The sequence below is a fragment of the Garra rufa genome, chromosome 12 (assembly GCF_049309525.1).
Source record: "Garra rufa chromosome 12, GarRuf1.0, whole genome shotgun sequence".
NCBI lineage: Eukaryota > Metazoa > Chordata > Actinopteri > Cypriniformes > Cyprinidae > Garra > Garra rufa.
In genome coordinates, this window is record NC_133372.1 from 37,829,073 (window position 1) to 37,853,744 (window position 24,672).

Sequence of the window (24,672 nt, forward strand, 5' to 3'; positions counted from 1 at the left end):
GGTCTTAGTACATGATATAACTACAGAAGAGTCAAGTTTTAAATAGGACAAATATGGAAACTCGTTGGTCATTTTTGAACGCGATGCTATTGGTCTAATAGGATTCAATGATCTATGCTAAGCTATGCTAAAAGTGATATCGCCAGAACAGGAGAACGGCTGAATGGATTTCAAAACGGTAAAACTCAACTTATTAACTCGGGGGGAGTTGGAGAATGAAAAAGTGGAGTGTTCCTTTAAGTGTGGCCTTTTTGTGAACCACATGACATTGCAATCTGTTTGTTTGAGCTCAGGACATCATGGAGAAAGCTATCCGTTAACATTTCCTTTGATTTCAGCAGCGGTTATGAAAGATGTGAAATTTGATATGAAGCTGACATCATGATTGCCTGATGGCATCACAAGATCGAACACATGCAGTTCCAAGCCCTTCACTAGCGACCATCCTCAGCTGTGACAGGAAAAATGTAACTCAATTTCATGCTTTTAAGAGCCCTCCAAAAACAATCAAGCACTGGTGAAACATCTACTACAATAAAACATTAGCTACAGAGGACTGTTGTCACGGCTATGTCTGAGGTTATCTGATATCAAAAGTCGAATTACACAAATGTATTTTTTCCTCTAACAGTTAATTTTCATGTTGGTTTCGATCACAAAATCCTTCAAATTAGGACAGATTTTCATGAATTTAAATTTTAGAAGCAATATTTATATTTAATAATTTTAATTTTAAAGTTTAAGGCAGGACGCATCAGGTGAATAGGGTAAAAAAAAACTAATACTTATCACTTTACTTGCCGAGTTAATTACATTGATAATTGCAAACATTTTTTGTATTACAAGTTTTCTCAAATTTTAGGTTTAAATATGCAAATTTTTGCATACAATTTAATACATTTAATTTGCATACATTTAATATTGTGAAGTTGCTTTGACACAACCTGTATTGTTAAAAGCGATTTATAAATAAAGGTGACACTTCTAGTACAAAAATCTAAACACTGGATGAAGTCAGTTTTTAGTTTTTAGTTTTTACATATACATATTAGAGTCAAAAGTTTTTACAGAGAGGATTTTGGGCATCTCGTTTTGTCACTCCATAATTCACAATTTCTTTTACAATTTTTGGGGGAATAAAATGTTGTATAAAATCAAGAAAATTATATATGAATGAATCCCTCTGGAAAAATATAGACAGAATATCAGAATATAGACAGGAATACAAATGTAAAGTTTGGTGTGTGTGTGTGTGTGTGTGTGTTACTGTTACTGTAAGTGTTACTGAAGTGGAGATTTATGGCTGTGTAGGAGAAAAAAAAAATCTTTTTGAGAAAACAGCCTTTAAAAATATGCATTGTAATTGAAATCTATTGACACAAATATATAAAGTGCTATATAAGACTATTGGGTGTTTTCTTTCCACTAGTCTTGGAAAACACTTTATGAAACACCAAAAAGTCCAATATCTCAAACTTGACAGGTGCATGAAAAAAACAGTTTTTGCCTGCAGTGTCTCCCCTTAAGTTAACAATAACAACACCGGTATAAATGTAAGTTAGTGTTGTTTTAATGTGATTTTAATGTGTTTACATGTTTATCCAACAGCTATATATAAAAGTTCATTCCGAAAATTTTGTTTGAAGGACCAAATTCATAAAAATTTGATTATTTTCAGTAATTGAAATAAAGCTGAATTAAAATAATAAATGTAAGTATTACATGAAAAATGTATTTTAAAATATTGTCCTGAAAGCTAACTGAAAAAAAAAAAAAAAAAATTTAATTTTAATAATAATACTAAAAAGAAATTGAAGCTATATAGAAATATAATTAAAATGACAAAAGCACAAATTACATCAAATAAAACTAAAATCTAAATGAAAACTGAAAATATAAAAACAATTTAAAATAGCAATAAATACAACAATAGTATATAATACATAAAAATGATTTATACAAGAGTCAACTAATGCACTGTTCTCAGTAGATGTCAGATGGGGGAATTTGTCAAACGTTTTTCTAATTTGAAACATTTCAAAACTAAATTTTATTTGATTTAACTCTGTATAAGTAAATGTATACAATTTATTCATAAAACAATGGTTTGATGCATTTCTGTTACCTTTTACATTTTTGTTTTGAGTTTCAATAATTCATTTGACTCTATTGTGACAACTTACCCCATATAGTTACAAATAAAGGAAAGGCCTTTTGGAAGCAGATGGTGTAGTTACAGCATCTACCACCAGGGGCTAATGGGGTCATGTTAACCAGCCAAACCTTGACCTCTCGCTTTAAGCATCCACTGCAGGCTGACAGGCAAAAAAGCACAGCACCTTTCAGGCATCCAACTAGCTCACATAATGCTGTTTGAGCAACACCTGTTTAAGTAATAGCACTGTTGCACAGAAATTACATAATTTACTTTTAAACTGCTTCAGAAATACAATAACATTACTTACAGTGTATTGCTTCAAATATATGAATAAAGTGTAGATGGTCTCACTTTGCACTGAAGCCATAGCACAATGATTTCATTCACATGGCTATCTAACACAATGAGCTCAAGCGTTTCCCTGACATTTGCCCAAGTAATAGTTATAAATTGCATATGCGAGAGGCGTCAGACTGCCGCCTTAGCGATGTTTCACAGCACACAGTTAACACAGTCAGTGGTCAACCTTGTTTGGAATCCTGCTGAGTGTTTATGCCTGGATATCTCTGGCATGCTATCAATTATATTGTGTTTTTTTTTCCCTTTGCGCAACAAGTGCCACCAAATCCGTTTGTCAGAGACAAATGTGAAAGGCTTCCTCAGAGCAGGAGGAAGCAAAGTGCCTGCAGCCATTTTAAGCTCCTCCAAACGGGAATCAAGACAGTGACTCTGTACACACGACGGCTCAGAAGCCAAAGACACTGGCAAGCCACTGGTATGCATATCCTGACGGGAGGGAAAGTGAAAGAGTGGCTTTTTTATGGACTAAGATGGTGCTTTTCAATCATCTAAGAGCTGAAGCTACCCCCGCAACACAACAAGAGCATCCCCCGTGGGAAAGACAAAGAGAAAACACCCACGTTGCGCAGCCATAAGCTTTCAAACATCACTCATTTTACTGCCTCTCCCCCAGTATGTGTGTGTGAGCGTATGCATGTCTATCTAATATCCTTGGGGAATTTGCCATTTTACCATTATCACTGTCAGATAGCATGCAGCTGGAGGAGCTGAATACCAAATGAGTAAGTCATGTTCTGAAATATGACAAAAATGCATTAACATGCTAAATTACTTTAGGATTTGCCTATTTGTTGGCTGCGATTTACATTTTATCAAATGCGTTTAATTCAGAGTGCATTGCCTTTAACGGAAATGCACTTTAACCACACTTGCTTTAAAATGACCAGGAGTAAAGCACTTGTTGACTCTTTTACTGTAATCCATGTGGGTAGTATTACGACCCTGGCATATATAGATAGATGAGAATCAGCAAATGACAACGAGGATCTCTTGGATCGCAGAAAGATACTTGCTGTAGTCAACAAGTGCTTTACTCACTGAACACATTAAGGATACGCATGGTTGTCATTTGTTTATTCTCACGTATAAATATATACAAGCAGGGCCGTAACACGACACGTATGTGCAATCACAGTATTTATCTGGCACAAAAACAAGATGGATTTCAATTTAAATATCAGCATTAAATAATATTGGATTGCTAAGCACAAAATGCCACTAAAAATTAAACTAGAAAATGGCATCTTTTATTAATTTAAAAATCATGATTAACGGCAGCATTTAGCAAAATATATTTATAAAATTAAATCAAATGACAAATGAATAAATGATTTTTTTTATGATTTTGTATGACTGGATGATTTTAAGATCCATTTTTTCGGAAGAGGGATCATACAAAATGCATGTTATTAAACTGACGCTGTTCTTCAGAAAAATTCTTCAGGTCTCACAAATTCAGTGGTTTTTCAGCATATTTTGTATTTGAACCCTTTCCAACAATGAATGTATGATTTTGAGATTCATTTTTTTACAGGACAACTGAGGGACTCATATGCAACTATTACAGAAGGTTCAAATGCTCACTGATGCTCCAGAAGGAAAAACCATGCATTAAGGGGTGAAAACTTTTGAACAGAATGGAGATGTGTACTTTTTTCTTATTTTGCCCAAATATATATCTTTTTTTTTTAGTACTGCTCTTCAGAGGCTACGGAATATAATTACATGTTTACCAGAAGACAAAATAAGTTAAATTTACCCTGATCTTCAAATTCCAAAAGTTTTCACCCCAGCTTTTAATGCATGTTTTTTTTCTTCTGGAGCATCAGTGAGCATTTGAACCTTCTGTAATAGTTGCATATAAGTCCCTCAATTGTCCTCAGTGTGAAAAGATGGATACAGTCCAGGTTAAAATACACAAAAATTCTGAAAAACCAAAGAATTTGTGGGACCTGAAGGATTTTTCTGAAGAACAGCAGGCAGTTTAACTGTTCAGGACAAACAAGACTCATGAACAACTGTCACTAAACAAAAAAACACAGCTGTGGATTATTCTGATAACACAGTATTAAGAATCAAGGGGATGTAAACTTTTGAACAGGGTCATTTTTTATAAATTATTAACTTTTCAAAATTATTTTCTCATGTGGACTATATGTAAACATCTTTTATGTGAAATATCTTATTGTTTTTTATACTAAATAAACAGATTCTGAAAGGTGTATGTAAACTTTTGACCTCAACTATATATATATACACATGTATAAATAATTTATATTTAAAAAATAATAATGGATATATAAAATATATTTGTCGAAAACATTTTCATACATACACACAATGAACAGCAACATTAAATATTTATACACCTCATCAATTTTTCATGCATTATGCTATATATATATATATATATATATATATATATATATATATATATATATATATATATATATATAGTGAGTCATTGTAATGATGTCCATCTTAACAATACTACTGTTAACACTAAATTCTATCCAGTATATAATACTCCAAACAAAATCACTCCAGCAAGGAGTCTGAGAGCATTTCTTTTCCTTTTATTTTTGTGTATTTCCTCTAGGGTTTTGTTAGATAGGTAGTGATGGAACAGCATGTGTATTTTTTGTTTATAAGGATTTCGCAATTCTCACAGATTTATCTCTTTCTGTTTTATTGCTTTTGGTTGTGCCGCTCCTCAGGTAATTTGTATTCTTCTGCTTCATTCTATTTGTGACTGAAAGAGTGTAAATATATTGTAAGTAACGAAAAGAGTTTTGACATCTCCCCTTGAGTTTTTGCTTTCTTACGTCTCCTTATGTTTCATATATTCTCATACCGTGTGGACCGAGGCCTGGCCGCGAGAATGGAATAGTCATATAGCGCTTGCTTTTGTAAGGAAGGTGTGATGACACGTTCAGTAAATCCAATGGAAACACTATAACAAGCTCTAGCTGGACGCCTGCAGAATGCATTGGAGGTGAGAGCATTACGCTCACCTGGTCTCACCTACAGCGCCATGACTCCCTCAACACAGGTCTGACGTACATCTTAGGCCAGGAAAAGATCAGAGAACAGCCCCTGAAGCTGTGCTTCTGCAGAAACACTGATAAACAAAGCAAGAACTGAGTAATATATGCAGTGATGGGATGACGCCCCATGGATGCAACAACCATCTTCGTGTACTGCAGTGCTTGAGAATGAGAGCATACAAATCGTTAACAACACAGCATTATCGAGCCATGTATGGTCTCCAGCAGGTTAGCTAATCCACCAATGCTACAGATACATCCGAATCTGAAACAGAGAAATTCAGAGCAATGTTTCTTTGGAAGGATCCCAATACATCTTATTTAGGGTAGACATAATATTTGATTTGACACAAATTAAAAGGTGTATGTGAATGATGTACTACACAGCAACGTTTTGTCAAATTTGTATTCTTGCTCTGCAAAACCCAACATAATGTAATAATATAAATCTAAATGAATTTACATCTACACTACATTCTTAAAAATAAAGGTGCTTCACGGTGCCATAGAAGTCTAAATGGTTAATAAAGAACCTTTAACATCTGAAAAACCTTTCTGTTTCACAAAAGGTTCTTTTTGGCGAAAGAAGGTTCTTCAGATTATAAAAAGGTAGGAAAGAGATGGTTCTTCTATGGCATCGCTGTAAAGAACCTTTCAAAGCACCTTTATTTTTAAGAGTGTATGTTTATATAGTCCTTAAAGCAGAAACGTATTTATAAAATACTGTATGTAAATACATTATTATTTAGCATTTTATAGTGCTTTAATGCATTTATATAAACAAAATTCTTAATAAATTGGTACACTGGTATAAATAAGACTTTTTACTGTTTTTGAAAGAATCACTTAATCTCACCAAGGCCTAAATACAGTAAAAACTGTTATATTGTAAATACCTTTTTACATTACATATGTATTTAAATGAAAAAAATGCAATTTATTCCTGTGATGGAAAAGCTGTATTATCCACCCATTCATCCATCTATCTTTTAGTATGTATTATATATTCATACAATATAAATTGTGTTCACTGTATTTCGGTGAAATGGGAAAGTGAATCTGTATAGTAAAACTGTCATTGTGAAAAAAGAAAAATGTTCTTTACATCTATTATAATTATGTCTAATTTAATGTATAGCATCCGTTACAAAACAAAATCACCTATAATAACTGTGTAATGTGTGGGAGGAGATTGAGTTGAAAGAGACTGACCTTGATTTGTGGGTGTTAGCATAAAAGCAATATGTAACACTAATTTGTATATAACATTAAAAGGCAACTTCCTTTAAAAAGACACACTAGCTAACTGCTGCCATCCTGTGTGAACACAGTAGTGTGTGTGTGTGTGTGTGTGTGTGTGTGTGTGTGTGTGTGTGTGTGTGTGTGTGTGTGTGTGTGTGTGTGTGTGTGTGTGTGTGTGTGTGTGTATGTGTGTGTACCTGGTATTCATCACGTTGTGGGGACCAAATGTCCCCACAAGGATAGGAATACCAGTAGATTTTGACCTTGTGGGGACATTTCTCAGGTCCCCATGAGGAAACAGGCTTATAAATCATGCACAATGAGTTTTTTTGACAAAGTAAAAGTGTGCACAATCTCCTGTGAGGGCTAGGTTTAGGTGTAGGGTAGGTGTAGGGCGATAGAAAGTACGGTTTGTACAGTATAAAAACCATTACGCCTATGGAATGTCCCCATAAAACATGTAAACCCAACGTACGTGTGTGTGTGTGTGTGTGTGTGTGTGTGTGTGTGTGTGTGTGTGTGTGTGTGTGTGTGTCTGTGTGTCTGTGTGTCTGTGTGTCTGTGTGTCTGTGTGTGTACCAGTTTTTATATCCCGGTGGGGACTTAAACCTGAATACACACAGACTCATGGGTACTCGTGTGACCGTGGGGACCTAAATTGAGGTCCCATGGGTAAACAAGCTTATAAAGCATACTGTATGAGATTTTTTGAGAATGTAAAAATGCAAAAGGTTCTCTGTGAGGGGTCGGTTTAGGTGTAGGATGATAGAAAATACGGCTTGTACAAAAGAAAAACCATCACGTCTATGGAGAGTCCCCACTAGGAAAGTAAACCAGAGTTGCCAGACAGTGTGTGTGTGTGTGTGTGTGTGAGTGAGAGAGAGAGAGAGAGAGAGAGAGAGAGAGAGAGAGAGAGAGAGAGAGAGAGAGAGAGAGAGAGAGAGAGAGAGAGAGAGAGAGAGAGAGAGAGAGAGAATAGTGAGCAACAACGTAATATTCCTTACAACCAGTCTTTGCCATTGCTTTTATGTGTACTGTAATTTTAACTAATAACTGCTGTAATAAAAATAGTGATTCGTGTATATGAGTATGCTGGTTATGTGAAAATGCGCAAATCTATGGATACTGCATTCATAAAATATAAATATGAGAATTTCATGCCTGGGCGAGATAAAATGGGCCAGCAACTAAACAGTCTTTTTCATAAAATAATGAGGTTATTTTGCAAATCTCAGCACTGCTTCTTATAGAGACTCACAGTATCATCCATGATGCTGTATGTTACTGTGATATCTTTACTAGTTTATTCTGAATATATAAAGCTTATATTTTAAATAAACCTTAAATGAAAAGCTGCAGTTAGCATGTCTCAGCACTCATCTTATGTTTTTCCAGCCTTCCAAATTCAAACCAATCAAACTGATATACATGTCACATACTACTGCAGCTATTTAATGAAGCTCTAAACGTAGGTTTGGGAGGAGCCTAATCATTCAGTCCTGTCAATCATCATTACAAGCCTATATAAGCAGCACTTATTGCACCATCTCAGATTCAATTCTTCCAGCATTTTTGTTATTCTCCATCTAGGTAGTACCACAATGGGGAGGTTGAACTCAGCTTTTAAGCCAAGCCTCTGGTTCGAATCTCCAGTAAGAACAGCAAAGCCAAGTTTGCTGACCATTAACCATCAGGAATGGCTGGGCAAGTGAACTTAATAGTTATTTATACTGAAATATATAACAGTATATATACTGAAAATTAAAGGGGTCATCGGATGCCCATTTTCCACAAGTGGATATGATTCTTTAGGGTCTTAATGAAAAGTCTATAACATACACTATATTGTCAAAGTATTGGGACACCCCTTTCTAATGAACAGGTTAGGCTACTTTAGTAATTTCCATGAGTACAAATCTTAATGTTTAAGCATATAGCAATATTTTAGGGAATTGTGTGCTTCTAATTTTATAGCAACAGTTTGGACAGGACCCTTTTTTATTCTAACATGACAATGCATCTGTGTATAAAGCAAGTTTCAAAAAAGAAAGTGATTGATTCAGTCAGGGTGGAAGAACTTGACTGGTTTGCAGTTAGCAAAGTCCAAATCCCAGTTGAACACCTCTGGTGTGACTTTAAATGCAGACCTTGAGCCAAAAACTCATCGCCAAACACCAATGAATAGAAAGGGGTCATGTCCAAACTGTTGCTATAAAATTAAAAGCACACAATTCCCTAGAATATCATTATATGCTTAAACATTAAGATTTGTACTCATAGAAATTACTAAAGTAGTCAAACCTGTTAATTAAAAGGGGCTGTCCCAATACGTTTGGCAATATAGTGTACTTTTGTTAAAATTTCTCAATGGTAGTGTAAAACAACACCCTTTTTACCTTGTCAAAATCAACCCTTTTCACAGTGAGCTGTTTGGTTGCATTGCTCTTTAAATGCTAATGAGCTCTGCTCACCCCGCCGTGCGGTGACGAGCAGACTGTAAACTATTAGCCACAATTAGCCGTGAAACTTGCTAACTAGCACATTTTTAGAAAAGACTGAAAAAGATTCATAAAAATAGCCTTACACTCGCTTCTTCTGTAGGTGAAGCTGGATCACGAATGATTTGCGCGAACATAGACGCATTTATGTAAAGTCTACAATGTCTATTAAACAGACTATAAATTGAAAAATACATTAATACACACCTCGGATCTTTAGCGACTCTATACACTTTTTATAAAAAAACGAATCAGAAAACAGACATTCTTTTTAATATTATTGTTTTTTTTTTCTTGTTATATTGTTTATAATGAATAGACTGAGGAATACTAGTAAAGTTGATGTCTATCTTAAAAAACAAAAGAGGGAGAGGGTAGTAAATGATGTCCCAGGTTGCTAAAGACCCGAGGTATGGATTTAAGTGTTAAAAAAATACCACTGGGTGGATTTTTATCATTAAAGAGATTTGTACACACATTGCCAACACACATTTATGTTCAAACAACATGTAAAAGTGAGTTTTGCATTCGACGCTTCAAAGTTGGCATTACCAGACATCAATAATACAAAAAATATTCAAATTTTAACTATTCTATTTTTTAAAAGACAATTATTATATTTTATACTGTTATAATGTTACTATTATATTATTTTTCTAATTAAATATTAAATCATCTAGCATACACTTTTATCTAAAGCGACTTACAAATGAGGGCAAAAGAAGCAATCAAAACAACAAAAGAGCAACAATATATAAGTGTTGTGGCAAGTCCTGGTTAGTCTAATGCAATACACATAGCAAAGGTTTTTCCATAATGAATAAAAATAATAAAAAGTAAATCGAAAGTAGAATAGATAGAGCTAGTGTTAGAGAGTCAAGTTCATAATAATTAAAAAGATATGTCGATCGAATATAAAAAGGATAGGGAATGCTGTTGTTGGAGGGTTACATTTTTTGTTTTGTTTTCATTTTTTAATAATTAAAAAGAAAACAAGGAGATAGAACAGTATTTTTTTTATTGTTATTATTACTACTGCTATTATTATTATTATTAATTCATGGCAATAATGCATGACCTTTTCAGGCTTCCATAAGAGCCACTATGAATCTCTCACACTGTTTGTGGATGCAGAATTTTTCACAGCTCCAGTTACAGTTGGAGGAAAAGAAGAAAAAAAAAATCAATGGACATTCGGATGTGCTCCAATTGAAATGCTGCCCATTCATTTAGCTCTGATTCAAGAAATCTCTCGCTTTTTCCCACATATTTTTGAGCCTGCCTTCTGCGGATTTGAGCGGGAGAAACATGCACGCAGCTTAGAGGGAACACTGATGTACAGCGCGTTCAACGGTTTGTACTCTTGCATATCCAAGTGCTGTACGTTCAACTGACACTACATGGAAAATAAATCTTTCCAAAAAATTGACTTCAGAACCTTAGAATCTTAATACAGCAGAACCTATTAAAGAGACTCCACGTCTATCCCTCACAAATTCGGTTTCTATTGCGTGAAATTAAAAATGGCGTCTACTCTGACTAAGGTCTACAGAAGTGCATGCACATGCAGAGAGAGAGGCCTAAAAGAAAACCCAGGCATTCATTAACATCGGAGAAGCCTTTTTCCTCTAGTACACTGATGACAATTACCAGGCTTCATAACGCAGCTCTGGTGGAGAATTATAGCATAGCCCTTCTCTCTAGGTTGCAGACCATGCATTATTAATTGGGGCAGCTCAAAGTAAATAATTACATCTCATTATCAAAGCTTGGGTTTCTAGTATGGAGGCATGTCCTCTCTATTTTCTTAATGAGCCTCCAAGCTGGCCCATTTTGCATTGTTAGAGATGTTAGGTTTGAAAGAGGCAACTCCTCCCCAACTGGGGTTCTGTATTGCGAAATCAGAGGGCGAAAGGGAACAAACTGCCGCTATCAGGACGCCCGCTCCCATTCGCCATCAGGACTGGGCTCGCATTCAAGGGCTGCATTCATTATTTTCGTCCCAGCTTCTGCCATTCTGATACATCTGGCGAATCTGAGAGATTGACTCAGCCTCTGTTGCTCACTTCAAGAAGATATTTGTTGTAGGTCAGGGGCATGGCTAGATTCAACATGAGGGACTGAGCCCACGCTCCATTTTAGACATCCGAGATATAACGTGACTTGACTATCCTAGTTAAATTACACCCTGTATTAAATTAGGCTGGTATATAAAAAAAAAAGTGTTGGCTAATTCTAAAACCTAAATTATGCTGCTTTAATAACCAATATTGATGTATAACAAAAGGGATTTCCTAATTACATTCACCAGAGGCCTTTCTGCTTCATTAGCATACCACGATTCAGCAGCATTCAGATTAGAAACGAGAATGACTTTTAAATTTCAGCTTAGTAACTTTATTTAAACTGAATTTGAAATGAAGTAACAGAGTTGCAATTAAATTTAAATGTAAGGAAGAAAATTACAATAAACTAAAATTCAAAGACAGTCTTATAATTAAAATTTATAAATAGAAAAGCAAAATCTGATAAGATTTAAATGTTCAAATTTTTTGAAAGATTGAAGGGTTTTAGGCCTATACTGCTGCTTTGGAGTTTTTTAATTAATATTTTTATTTAACAATGACATATTTAAATTGATAAAAAGTAACAGTGAAGACTTCTATACTTTTAGATCTAATAAATGCCGTTCTTTTGAACTTTCAGTTCAAGGAGTCCTAAAAAAAGTGTATTACAATTGCCAGAAAAATATTAAGCAACACAACTGTTTTCAATATTGATAATAATAATAAATGTTTCTTAAGCAACAAATCAGCATTTGTGCACCTGGACCATTTTTTTTTTTAAATTAAGATGTATACATCATCTGAAAGCTGTATAAATAAATAAAGCTTTTCATTGATGTATGGTTACTTTAATATTGAGAAAATTAAAGTTGGTACATGATCCTTACTTAATATCCTAATGATTTTTGGCATGAAAGAAAAATTGATAATTTTTGCCCATACAATGTATTTTTGCTTATTACTACAGATATACCTGTGCTACTTAAGACTGGATTTGTGGTCCAGGGTCACATATTAGAATGATTTCTGAAGGATTAAGACTGGAATTAAGTGTGCTGAAATTTAAATTTGTCATCACCTACAGTCAAGCCCAAAATTATTCATACGCCTGGCAAACTCTGACTTTTATTCAATCAGCAAGTTTTTTGACCAGAAATGACACAGGGTTCTCCCAAAAGATAATAAGACGATGTACAAGAGGCATCATTGTGAAAACAAAAAAAAATTCTCTGCTTTTATTTAAATTTGAACAAAAAGTGTCATGTCCAAAATTATTCATTCCCTTTGCAAACTGTCACAGACTATGGGAAAATCCAAAGTTCTATACCATTCCAAATAGTCCAAGCTGTTCTAAAGCATCCTAATTACCCTGATTCATTGGAAACAGCAGTTTTAATCAACTCAACAGGTGAAAAACAGAAGCTATCTGCTGTTGGTTTGTGGACAGTCATGGCTAAGACAAAGGAGCTCACTGAGGACCTGCGGCTGCGCATTGTGGCTGCTCACAAGTCAGGAAAGGGCTATAAGACCATATCTAAATGTTTTGAAGTTCCAGTGGCTACAGTGCAAAGTATTATTAAAAAATACAAGACGTTCCGCACTGTGAAAAATGTGATCGGGGAGGACGTGATCAGAAGCCAAAAGTGACACCTGTGCTGGCCAGGAGGATAGTGAGAGAGGTAAAAAAAAAGATTTCAAGGATCACCACCAAGGCCATCCTGATGAATCTGGGCTCTGCTGGTGGCAACATCTCAAGGCAGACAGTCCAATAAACACTGCACAACGCTGGGTTCCCACGGACACAGACTAAGGAGGACACCACTTCCCCAGATAAGGCACACAAAAGCCCACTTGGCCTTTGCAAATGCTCATCTGGACAAAGAAGACTTCTGGCCTTCTGTTTTATGGTCAGATGAAACAAAAATTGAATTGTTTGACCACAATGATGTAGCCTTCATTTGGCGTAAAAAAGAAGAAGCCTTCAACCCTAAGAACACCATCCCCACTGTCAAACATGGTGGTGGGAACAATGTTTTGGGGGTGTTTTTCAGCCGGTGGACCAAGGAACCTAATCACAGTAAACAGCACCATGAAAAAGGAGCAATACATCAAAATTCTCAAATATAGCATCAGGCAGTCTACAGAGAAACTTGGCCTTTTCAGCACGACAATGACCCAAAACACACAGCAAAATTGGTGAAGAAATGGTTAGCAGACAAAAACATTAACGTCTTGCAGTGGCCCAGCCAGAGTCCTGACTTAAATCCAATTGAGAATCTGTGGAGGGAGCTAAAGATCAGGGTGATGGCAAGGAGACCCTCCAACCTGAAAGAGTTGGAGCTCATCGCTGAAGATGAATGGGCAAAAATACCAGTGGAGACATGCAAAAAGCTGGTCAGCAATTATAGGAAGCGTTTGATTGCTGTAATAGCCAATAAAGGCTTTTGTATTGATTATTGAGAAGGGGTATGAATGATTTTGGAAATGCCACTTTTTGTTCAAATGTAAATAAAAGATGAGTAATTTTCTGATTTCTAATCAAAAAAAAAACTTGCTGGTTGAACAAAAGTAACTAAGTCAGAATTTGCCAGGGGTATGGATAATTTCGGGCTTGACTGTAAATAAATTACATGTTAAAATGCATTAAAATAGAAAACACATTTTAAATTGTACTAATATTTCACAATATTATGGTTTTACTGTATATTGATTAAATAAATGCAGACTTTGTGAACAGACAATGTTTGAATTGCAATTAAGTAAATTCCTCTTCCTATCACTTCAAATTCACACTAATGAAATGACAGAAGGTCAAAAATCATCATGAATTTTGCACAAAGTGAGTAATTAGTAAACATTAAAAACAATTTGGCAAAACACTCATTGCCTCAGAATTCTGGACTTAAGCAAACACTCAAAAGCTGTCAAGTCGTGCCGCTCACTTGCACTGTAGACAGGGAATTAAAATACAGCCAATGGATATTAAATCAACTTGCTATTAAAATTGCTGCAGTATTTTTAAACATAAAAAGAAAAACGATTCAAGGCTATGTAGTACAAAAGCCAGAACTAGTCATGTTGATGCTAGGTAGGTCAGTGATTTCATAACAGTCACACTTTGTGGTGACAGACCTTTTCTTCCATTTAAGGAAAGATGCATCAAATAAGTTGTGTGGAAAAAAAATGCTTATTACAACAGCTCAGTTACAGCTTTGAAAGTGCAGGTGTGAATGGAGCTCGCTTGCTTTATAAAAGCGTACAGTGATGTCCGTGTTCCCAGTCACCGTAGATTCACTTCAAATGGTGGGCAAGGAGCTGATCGTTTTCATTTAACCTCGACATGCGCCCCCTCGCCCCGGAGTCAGAGACAAAAAGGAAATACATAATCTGGCGGCGTGAGATAGGAGGGAGAATATGATCCAATTGGCAGTGTCAGGACAGCGAGTCTTTGGCTGTAAGTCTGCCCCGGCCCAGGACTGAGCGTGATGCTGGTGGGCTAGTTAAATGTGCTCATTTCACACACCATTTCACATGAGGCGCTCATACGGGGGTCCGCCGCTCAACGTGACATAGGGGACACAAAGTCTCGGCAGGACTTTGCGCTGTTGCATTGCTTTGTTGAATATCTTGAAGGAATATGCAGAATGCAGTCGAAATCACGCTGCTGGATTCGTGTGGGCTGGGCTAATAGAGATCTTTGCTCAGGGTAATTCGTGCTATGTGGGCAGCAAGGGCAAAGATCAATACGACAGCACAGAATCTCCTCAGGTGGGTTAATGGTGAGTTTCACTCCAAAGGCAAAATTATAGCATACAGTCAATCAGATGATGATAAACTGCGCTACAAAACTACTATTGACTGAGTCATTCTTATTTTTTGCAGTCTTTTATGATGAAATCCAATTTTTGCATTACAAATTGTATTGTATTATGAGCCGACTTGAAGATGGAGATGAACATTTAGCATGATTTTCAGAATGCTTTTAGAATGTTTAAAGGAAATATTCACTCAAAAATTATTATTTATTAATTAGAACAGATTTGGAGAAATTTAGCATTATATCGATTGCTCACCAATGGATGTTCTGCAGTGAATGGGTGCCGTCAGAATGAGAGCTGATATGCTGGAGACGTGGATTACTTATGGATTGTCATGTTTTTATCAGCTGTTTGGATTCTCATTCTGACGGCACCCATTCACAGAGCATCCATTGGTGAGCAAGTGATGTAATGCTACATTTCTCCAAATCTGAAAATCATCCAAGATGTAGGTGAGTTTTTTTTGTTTTGTTTTTATCAGAACAGATTTGGAGATATGTAGCATTATATTATTTGCTCACCTACTGTATGGATTTTCCACAGTACATGGGTGCCGTCAGAATGAGTCTAAACAGCTGATAAAAATAAAAGTAATCCGCACGACTCCAGTCCATCAGCTAATGTCTTGTGAAGTGAAAAGCTGCATGTAATAAACAAATCCATCATAAAGACATTTCCATAATATTGCCTTCTCCAATCAAAAAGTCATCTCATCTGAATCCTGAGAGAAATTTACACAGATCAATCACTGTTTACAAGCAAAAACAGTCCAAAACAGCATGCGAGAGGAACTGTGATGTTTTTATCCCTCATTTGGACTCTCATTCTGACGGCACCCATTCACCGCAGAGGATCCATAGGTGAGCAAATTATATAATGCTAAATTTCTCCAAATCTGTTTTGATGTAGAAACAAATACATCTACATCTTGGATGGCCTGAGGGTGAATTTTTAGCTTTTTCATTTTTGGGTGAACTGTTCCTTTAACAACAGCAGAACTAGAGCTGACATGAAATCCAATGTGAAAGGAATTTGTTTTGTACAAAAGGTAACATGATCAAAGCCAAAAACTTGATTAATGATCCAGAAACACTACAGAGTCTATGATATTTTGTCCTCATTTTACTTGTCTTCGCTTTAATTTTATTAAACCCTAAAGCTATTTGGAGCCACATATATATTTTGATTCATTTGTTTCGATACGCATTTGACGTTTATAAAATATTTTGATTATACAGACACCACTTCTATGCAGACAATTTCAAATATTTAAAGTGTAGCATATGATTTATTGCCTCTTCTTAATTTGCCCATCATTATTTTTTTCATAACTCTCTGTTCTGCCAAATGACTAATGACCATTTACACATCATTTATCACTGTGGGTACCAAAAATATCTTTTTTTGCTTTTCAAGCAAGTCCTAAATCAAGCTCCAAATGCAGTCAAGCAAACAAAGATGACTTAAAAGAACATTTTGGAAAAAAGGAGGAACGCTTCGGAAGCGACGCACGTGTCTTGCATCCAGACAACCATGCAGAAGCAGGCCTAATGAGTTGGCTCTCACCAGAGAGGTGGACAATACCCTGCAACCATCGCTCTGAAATGAACCGATGCAAAGCGCGAGCCAGACTACTGAGTTCTCTGTTTCATACAGTCCATTGAGTTCCTCTGGGGGGGTACGATCTTGTGCCACAGATCCTCTTACCCAAAACACTACACGCCCCATTTGTGGTAATAGAGCACATAGGAACGTTTTTGCTGTGTATGGTGTGGATTGAGAAACACTGTCAGGGACGGCAGCGGCGCTAGTGCTGTGCTCCCCCCAGTCTTTGAGCAGTTGGCCAGGGTCTCCTAAAGCAGATGGTCTGGAATGAAGACACTCAATATGACCTAATATATCTCATTACACACTTACATGGTCATATACCGAAGCAGTGAACTATTTTCTATTTAAATAGGCAGCAAAGATCTTTTTTCCTAATGAATATCTAGGTCTTGTTGTTGAGTAAAAGTACCTAAACATCATTACAGTATAGACGAATCTAACTGAGAAGAAAATTGCATTCAAGGCATTCACTCGCAAACCCATTGTGTCCATAATGTCACATATTTACGAGTGAAGCAGGATATTTGAAATAAAATAAACGTGGGATGTGTCTTGATGTTTTGTGTTGCGAAATTATTAGATTGCAGTGAACAATTCATATGAGCATGGAGGGGAAAAAATGCCTTGATAGTTATTTTCAGTTACATTAACCTATAGCCTATTTCATAACATTTCCTTTCACTGTTCCTTGCTGGTGGAATGATCATGATCGACTCAGAATTGCGAGATATAAACAGAATTGCAAGAAAAAAAAACTAATTTGTGAGATAAAGTCACAATTAAAATGACAATTTTCAAGAAAGAAAACTAAAAACTTGAGAGATGATTTTAGAATTGCAAGATATAAACTCTTTTTTGTGAAACAATTTTGAAATATTAACAGAATTGTGAGATATAAATTGAATTGAGATGTTACTGTAACTCACAATCACAGTTTAAGAAAAGAAAAGTCAGAATTGTGACAAACTAAGAATTGCACAAAAAAAGTCAAATTTGTGAGATAGAAAATACAATTCCAATGACAATTAAAAAAAAAAAAAAAAAAAGAAACCTGAGAGAAAATTTTAGAATTGTGAGATATAAACTCAGAATTGTGACAAACTCAGAACTGTGAGATATAAACAGAATTGTGAGATATAAACTCAGATTTGATAGATATAAACACAAAATTGCAATATATAAACTCAGAATTAAGATAAACACAAAATTGTGAGATATGAACACAGAATTGCAAGATATAAACTCAGAATTGTAAGATATAAACACAGAACTAAGATATAAACAGAACTGTGACATGTAAATACAGAATTGCATTATATAAACAGAATTGAGATGTTAACTCACAATTGAAATTCTGAGAAGTTAGAATTGAGAAATAAACCCAGAATTGTAAGATATAAACCCAGAATTGCGATATATAAACTCAGAATTAAGATATAAACAGAATTGCGATATAAACTCAGAATTGTGCAATATAAACACAGAATTGCAAGATATAAAGTCAGAAATGTGAGATATAAACAGAATTCAAGATATAAATTTAGAACTGCGAGATATAAACAGAATTGCGATATATAAACTCAGAACTGTGGTATATAAATAGAAATGCGAGATATAAACTCAGAATTGTGAGATATGAACACAGAACTGCAAGATATAAACTGAATTGCGAGATATAAACTCAGAACTGTGAGGTATAAACAGAAAACTACAAGATATAAAAATAATTGCAATATATAAACTCAGAATTGAGATATAAACAGAACTGCGAGATATAAACAGAATTGTGAAATGTAAACAGAATTGCATTATATAAATTGTGAGATATAAAGTCAGAATTGTGAGATGTAAACTCAGAATCGTGAGATATAAACTCAAAATTGTGATATAAACTAAAAATTGAGAAATATAAAAAGAAATGTGAGATATAAACTCAGAATTGAGAGATATAAACAGAATTGTGAGATATAAACAGAAATGCGAGATGTAAACTTAGAATTATGAGATATAAACTCAGAATTATGAGATACAAACTCAGAATTGCAAGATATAAACAGAATTGTGAGATATAAACTTAGAATTATGAGATATAAACTCAGAATTATGAGACATAAACTCAGAATTGCGAGATATAAACCGAATTGTGAGATATAAACTTAGAATTATGAGACATAAACTCCGAATTGCGAGATATAAACTGAATTGTGAGCTATAAACTTAGAATTATGAGACATAAACTCAGAATTGAGAGATATAAACAGAATTGTGAGATATAAACTCAGAATTATGAGACATAAACTCAGAATTGTGAGATATAAACAGAATTGTGAGATAAAAACTTAGAATTATGAGACATAAACTCAGAATTGAGAGATATAAACAGAATTGTGAGATATAAACTCAGAATTATGAGACATAAACTCAGAAATGAGAGATATAAACTGAATTGTGAGATATAAACTTAGAATTATGAGACATAAACTCAGAATTGAGAGATATAAACAGAATTGTGAGATATAAACTCAGAATTATGAGACATAAACTCAGAATTGTGAGATATAAACAGAATTGTGAGATATAAACTCAGAATTATGAGACATAAACTCAGAAATGAGAGATATAAACAGAATTGTGAGATAAAAACTCAGAATTGATAGATGTTAACTCACAATCGCAAGTCAGAGAAGTCAGAATTGTAAGATATAAACTCAGAATTGCAAGAAAAGATACATTTGTTAAATAAAAAGTCAAAATTACCATTTTTTTCTATGTCTCACTGCATCCTGCTGACTTAAACAAAACAAAACACTGATTTGTGTTCACTGTTCCCATATCCCTCCTCCTTCTTCCTTGTATTATTCTGGGCAACATTTTTGTACTATTCTGGACCATTGCCTCTTTATGACAAATCACTGTATTCCTCATTTGTAAGTCATATTAGATAAAAGCATCTGCTAAATGAATGAATGTAAATTAAAGATTACAAAAGACGCATTGTTTCCTTTGAAAATATGTGTGCTGGTAAATCATGCCCAATAAGACCAAAAACATGTGTTAAGATGTTAATTTTTGATTTTAACAACATTTTAATTGCACTATTCAGATTATTTATATACATATTTTTTGACATCAATTTTTGCTGTGAATCTTCACAGCTCACACACTTCTGACTTGGGCTGTCATGCCACAGCTTACACTCCTTTAAATATGCAAGGCTTGTTAATATATAGGCAATGTTCTTAATTTAAATTCTTCCATGTCACAAGCCTGCATCAGGCACTGCAATTTACCCAGCCTGTGAAGGCGAGAGCAAAAAATAGAGGCGAGAGATAGCTCAAGAAAAGCAGAGGGAGAGTCTGCATCTGATAAAGTCATGCCACTCTGAACTGTACTGATGTGAAAAGCAGATGTAGGCGATGACCTGGTATAGGCTATCACACTACACTCAATACACTGTCTCCTCTTCTAGCCCTCTGTGCCAGAGGGTGTCATCAGATAATGTGGGCAGAAAATCCATAAGCAGGAGCCTCTGACACAGGACTAAATTGAGTCAGAATGTGTTTTTATGCTTAGTCAGTTGGTTTAAGTAATTAAGTTGCGATATCAGTTGAACTTCCTCAAGCAACGGTTTTTGATCTTAAAGAGGACCGCTTATTTGCCAGCCAGTGATAGCGACTTCAACACACTCACAGAAGCTGAAACAAGACATTACAAAAATACACGACACATTTTTCCCCATCCAAACTGTGATTCTCAATGCTCCGGCCCTGAACAGCAGGCAACAGATTTAAAAATACAACATTCATAGCAAGAGTGATAATGCAAAGACTGAATTCCCACATCATATCATTTCACAGTATGATCTCCCGACTGGTGCATTGGAATAAAGTAGGCCTGCTATTAACCACCCTCAGCATCGTCAAAAATATACTCATTATCATTCACATAAAATGCAAAATCCTCTATTTCTTCATCTAGTAAGAGCTGAAATTCAAAAAGAAGCATCATTACAATCACCTCTGCTTGTGTTATGCCAATCCAACATCAGTGGTCAATCTGAATTACATTTAATCTAAATCTAATTGCAGTGTCATTATCGGTTTTCACTCATCACTAAAGTAAACTCAAATAAGAGTAAAGCTTTATGGGTCTCTGCCAATGTATTTCACACTACAGAAATGGCACGAATTGTTCCCAACACAAGGACTTCAAAAAACGGAAACTGTTAATAGAGTTATTTAGGTGCTAACAAACAGCTTTTGGCCATCTGTCAGCAGTCTGCAACTAAATTCGGTTGCAAATAATGAACATAAGCAAGCCATTCAAAACACATATTCTTGCCTATAGACCAGAAAGTTGACAAAGGGTGAAGGACAAGCATTATGACTTATCTAGTTTCTTCAGTCTGCTTGTGCTGTCCGCCACTCTCGATTGAGGTAAACAACGTTAACCGATACAGACTCTCAACCCGGAGGAAAACTCAGGGTCAAATGGCATTTACAGAGCAAGAGTCCTAAGAAAACCTATGAATAATGTATAAATCCTAGTGCTGTTTCCGTTTCTACTGCGCAGAACTTACATGGCGCTGCGTGATCTGACTCATAAGGAGTGCAAACATACACTTCATCAATTGATGTCATCGAGGGCCAGAGAGAAGTACAAAATTTGTCACAGGCCAGAAGTTTACAAGTTGGCATCGCACCAGTTTTCCTGACTTGCCTATCGCTGTGATGGAAAAGTTCATTAGCTCATTCAATTATGTAATAGAGCCATCTTGGCGAAGCCTGAAAACGCCAGACCTTAGCGTTCCAAGCAAAAGCTCTTTCCATTGCTTTAAAAGCTTCTCTGGACTAATGAAGTCTGGAGAAGTGACTTCATACCGCACTACACTGGGAGACATGCTTCTCTATCATACATCCTGTCTCCACAGCAGCTCCTTGTCCAACCAAGCTGCAGAAAACTCTTTTTGCAGTGGCAAACCAAGGAAATGCAGTACTCGGTGCTTTATGATCAATGGGTTTGTAGCGCTCTCACAAAGACCCAGGGAGTGAGTCATTGCTGCGACAGCCTCTCCATACTACAAAAGTCACCGCACTCCATCACACATTGTTATTGAACATTATGTAGGTGTATGCTTTTGTATTACATAGTTGACTCATTAGATCTGACAATGCGATGCCATGTGGTATTGTGGTACAAAGTTGCAAGTCAAGGCATCGAGACTTCCTCGCAGCCTTCTGACTGACACCTCCCAACTCATTATTTTTTTACAGGTGTTTCATTTAACTTGTACTCTGGCAATTTCCAGTGCCAATTACAGACATGTTTAGAATGCAAACGCTATTGCTAATGCCAAAACACCAATTAATGGTATTAAAGCATGTGGAGAAGTTTACACAAACCCATCTAACATGCTTTCTAAACTAGCCCATCTGTTCCAGATGGCCTCAAGGTTTGACATCTGCAAGGCTGATAAAACTCTGCGCTTCCTCCAGACATCCACAGGCTATATCTGGGTCAATGACATGATGCATCTATTAAATTAGAAAATGATACATTAAAATGCAAATCACTCAAAATATAATTTGTAAAATTAATACAGTTTCAAATTCTGAATTTAAGGTATTTTTATTTTTATTTATGGTCCTTACAGTAAAAAATTGCTAGCTGATGTAACTGCGGAGATTGCATTTTTATATAAAAATTTAAATATATGAAAAGTAAAATAGATTAAAAAAAAGATAAAAGTTGGAATTCTTTAAATTATATATAATCATATATTCATATAATTAATAACACAATAATATATATTATTTTATTTTATTATTTATTTATATTTAATATTAAAATCTGTAAAATCTTAAATCAAGTCTTAAACCACCCCAAAGTCAGCATGGCATAGCCAACATTCAGCCATTTTGTTGTCATGTGACAAGAAATCTATCAAAAATAAATAAGCTAATGTAAAAAAAAATTCAAATAGTTCAAATAATGTTTCAAAAACATATTTGTAAAAACAAACATATTTAATGGTTAACAGCGTTTTGTATATTTATTTATTTATTTTTCCCAATAGAAATTATGATTTGTCACATGCATTTCAAAATACGTTTTCAAAAGATTTCGTACATGCTTATGTCATTGATCCATCTTCTATTATCTCACTTTTGTAGCGACAAGTGACCAAGAGATTCAATATGTCATACAGACCGAAATATTATTCGCCATTAAAATATTCTATAATCTTTCCAACTTGAAATATTTTTCTCCAGTAAACCTTAATAAATACATTCAATCCTGACAGGTGATTAGCATATGAATCAGTGATATGCATTCACTCTAAGAGGCGTTGATGCACAACAGTAAAACCTGTTGTTTAGAACAAAGTGATGGGCAGAACTTCCCACTGCTATATTCACAGAGCAATGCAGAAAAACGCCATATGATCACAGAAAAGTCTGATTTGCCAAAGTGCCGCACTACTGGTCAATATATATGTGAAGCCATTCTCTTTTAAATGTCTCACAAACATCGTGCCTACCTATTATTACGTTAAAACCAACAGATGCCGCTATGAAATCAACAAACAACACCGACGAAATGAATCGAGCGATGGTTTTCCCGCAAGGAATCCGTGAGAGATGTTCAAAGTTGACCCATTTCCAATGCACTCACCTTCTTCTATCTGCCGCCGCTGTTGCCAAACACCTCCAGTACGATCACCTAAACACAGTCGACTGCAGATTTTTGGGTATCTCGTTAATCACTTGATGTACGATGGCCCCCAATACGACAAACTCCATTCCCCACGTACGGAAATCACACACAAATCTCCCAAAGCGCGATACCAAGTGTGAAAAGCTGTTGCGCTGTCCAGTGAAAGTGGTGCTGAAACGCTCTCGGAGCCGAAGTACTTTCCATTTCTCCAAGTCCCCGTGTCCGTTCATTCAATATTGGCAAATGTTGTTCGTCTTCTGTTAGGAGCTCATACCTGAAGAGATAGTACTGCACTGAGCATAACTGGAGAGCAGAGCCGTGCTGAGATGTAGGCAGTGCTCTTCAGTCGAAGCAGTGCGTTCAACGCCCACATAGCCCACTCTATTTGATCACACACACATACACACACAACGCAGAACATACACTGACTGATGAAAGAGCCTTCGTGCAGCTTACTAAGGAAGCCTTTAACGAAACATGATTGATTTCTTTAATAAATATATTTGCATATACATGGTCTTAAAAGCATATAAGGATGTTTTTAATAAAGCCTGCAGCCCTTGTCAAAAATCCCGCAGGAATTCTAATAGAATTGTATTCATAATTTTTAAGCAACCTTAATGAGATGCAAAAATGTAATTTAAAAAATGCGAAAGAACAAGCTGGTTAACTGTACATTACCATACAATATATTGCAAATATTTATATTTTAGGTCAATAAACGTAATTGTACAGTTGTTAATTGTAATTTAACAAGACAACATGTATATCTCATGCAGTGATAGTAATGTTTTGTTGATTTTTTTTTAATTTATTAAAAATGATAATTTATGGTCAAATCAACATTCCCATAATTCCCTGAAGGACAACAAACGTATAGTAATAGCTCAAATTGGTTGTTATATTAACATCATCTAATTTAATACACAAAACTGTAAAATACACAATCACAACACAATAATGCTTGTTAATAGTTACTGTAATTTTTTACAGTAAAATAATGGAAATCATAGCTGCTATTTTACCATTTGAAGGGCTCAGATGCAAAAGCCTCTAAATGCTGTCTGAAATTTTCTTCTAAAATGAGCATTGTTGTCAGGCTCCTATATTTATGTTCAGTTATAGGACACATTGCCATTAGAGTAAAATTCCTGAACC

The 24,672-nt window shown here is 35.3% G+C and overlaps 1 protein-coding gene across 2 annotated transcripts in view; it reads right to left on the reverse strand.

Moving 5' to 3' along the window:
- grm4 (glutamate receptor, metabotropic 4) overlaps positions 1 to 23,873 on the reverse strand; it is a 204,362-nt gene extending 180,489 nt beyond the window's left edge. The window contains exon 1 of one of the 2 annotated variants that reach the window (XM_073851720.1): positions 23,473 to 23,873. The gene's annotated coding sequence lies outside the window, so the exon portion shown is untranslated. The remainder of the gene's footprint in view (positions 1 to 23,472) is intronic. The other variant, XM_073851719.1, reaches the window with a different exon arrangement.
- Between the last annotated feature and the right edge of the window lie 799 nt (positions 23,874 to 24,672).